The sequence below is a fragment of the Hyaena hyaena genome, unplaced genomic scaffold, assembly GCF_003009895.1.
Source record: "Hyaena hyaena isolate Hyena2069 unplaced genomic scaffold, ASM300989v1 scaffold_2368, whole genome shotgun sequence".
Classification (NCBI taxonomy): Eukaryota; Metazoa; Chordata; class Mammalia; order Carnivora; family Hyaenidae; genus Hyaena; species Hyaena hyaena.
In genome coordinates this window covers 10,921-13,557 of record NW_024083004.1, presented here as the reverse complement: position 1 = coordinate 13,557, position 2,637 = coordinate 10,921, and positions in this window count along the sequence as shown.

Sequence of the window (2,637 nt, the reverse complement as noted above, 5' to 3'; positions counted from 1 at the left end):
TGACATCTTTCTAGCTTTATTTCACCACACAGGAACCCCTCTGGCGACTTCCTGGGAGCCCGGTTTCCACGGAGATGTCCCTTCAACTCCCACTCTGCCATTTCAGACCCAAAGAATCCAGTTAAACATTGACTTGGTTATGCTGTTTTCTGAAAGACTCAGTGGTAGAAACAGAAGCCACTGTTGATCATTAAACAAATCTCTAACACCAGGAAGCCATTAACAGGGGCGGAGAGCAGAGGTTTAAAGAAGTCTTAAACTTGACCCTTTCATTGCACATACCTTTCAATACTGTCGTTAAGAGCTACCAGCTGAGAGTAGCTAAATCACCTTCAGAAATGAGGGGGTGCATGCTAAGCGTTATTTGGTAACCTTTAATTTTAATGGAAGAATTTATTTTCCAAATAGGAAAGGCTATAGTTGAGTGGCTAAAATAATTTTATTTTTCCTTCAATGACTTGAGTTGCCTTTGATTAATATATTATAGGAGGACAGGGAGACAATAGAGTTTCTTTCCTGGGGACAAATGTTTTCTTCTTTTTTTTAATTTTACTTGAGATACAATTTTATATTAGTTTTAAGTTTATAACACAGTAATTTGGCAATTCTGTACACTATACTATCATCATCACAATAAGAGTAGTTACCATCTGTCACCATACAAGGTTATAACAATATTATTGACTATATACTCTATGCTGTGCTTTTCATCTCCATGACTTACTTTATATCGAGAAGTCTCTACCTCTTAATCCCCTTCACCTATTTCACTCATTCTCTAGCAAACACCAGTTTGTTCTCCATATTTATGTTCTGGTTTTTGTTTGTTTATTAATTTGTGCTCTTTTTTAGGTACTGTATGTAAGTGAAATCATATGGTATTTGTCTTTCTCTGTCTGATTTATCTCACTCTAGCCCCATCCGTGTTGTTGCAAATGCCAAGATCTGTTTTTTTTAGTGTTTATTTTTGAGAGGGAGTGGGGGAAGGGCAGAGGTGAGGGAGACACAATCTGAAGCAGGCTCCAGGCTCTGAGCTGTCAGCACAGAGCCTGATGCAGTGCTCGAACTCATGACCCATGAGATGATGACCTGAGTCAAAGTCAGATGCTTAACTGACTGAGCTACCAAGGCGTCCCCTGATCTTAGATCTTCTTTTTTTAATGCCTAAGTAATATTCCAGTGCATGCATATGTGTGTGTGAGTGTGTGTGTGAGTGTGTGTGTGTGTGTACCACATCTTCTTTACCCAGTCATCTATCAATGGACACTTGGGCTGCTTCTATATCTTGGCTTGTAAATATTGCTGCTATTAATAAGCATAGGGTGCATTTACCTTTCCAAATTAGTGTTGGCTCTTTCCTTGAGTAAATACCAAGGGATAAACTTCTTTATTAAATGGCTCACATAAACCTTGAGTTCTCAAAGACAGCTTACTAAAAAAATTTTTTATGTTTGTTTATTTATTTTGAGAGATGGAAAGGGGCAGAGAGGGAGGGAGAGAGAGAATCCCAAGCAGGCTCTCAGTGTCAGCACAGAGACGGATGTGGGGCTCAATCCAGAAACCATGGGATCAGGACCTGAGCCGAGAATAAGAGTCGGGCTCTTAACCGATTGAGCCACCCAGGCACCCCTCAAAGATAGCTTGTTAACAGTGTTTTAAAAATAGGCAAAAAGACTGGAAGAAAAGGTGCAGAAATGTCAAGTGGTGATTTTTGAATGGTGGGATTATGGGTGATTTTTATTTTAGTTTTCAAATTTGGAAACAAAACTTGCTTTCAAGGTTTAATTGCTCATGATCACAGATTACTTACATTTTCATCATTTCCCTATAGAGAAGTTCAGAGAAATATATTTTTTACTTTTTTGTTTTTGCCAGATCTATTTGCTAAGGGGTTCACGTGGATTTAGAAAGTCTCACTAGCTAATAGATTTTATCTAAAAAGATTTTTCCTACTTACTCCCTTTGCTTTTTATGCACAATTTTCTCTGTGGCAGCGAGACTCAAAAGAAAGAATCTGCAAACAAAATTACCTCTGGCAACTGGAGACTAGTTTAGTTACAAAGATTGAAATACTTGAGCCACATCTGGTCAGAATTATTTCTGGACAGAGTTTAATTTCTAAGGGCAGAGGAAGGATTGCAAATGAATGATAACGAGAAATCATGCTGGAAACTATGGGCTTGATGGAGATGGACCAGTGAGAAGGTCCTCCACTTTAGCTTTATTATTATTTAATTTCAAGAGACTGTATCTGTGGGGAAGATGAGTCTTTGTGAAGGAAGTTGGTTACTTGTTGAGGAAATGAGATCAAAGAAATGGACTTACACCATGTTTGTTTCTCTTTTTATTACTAGCCACTCTCAAGCTTTGTAACTTGCATGGATAACTTACCCATTCCATGCCTCAGTTTCCTCATCTGTAAAATGAGGTTAATAATTCTTCAGGAAGAATTTATCAGTTGATTCCAGGTAGAGCTCTAAGAATAATATCTGACATACACTAAGCTCTCAGGTAACATTAGCCAATGTTCTCCTCCTCCTGAGAAACTATTGCTACACATCTACATGTGATAGGAGAGTCCTTACTACCTATTGGTTGGCATCCATTAAAATAGACATATTCCTGTCTATAGGAGTT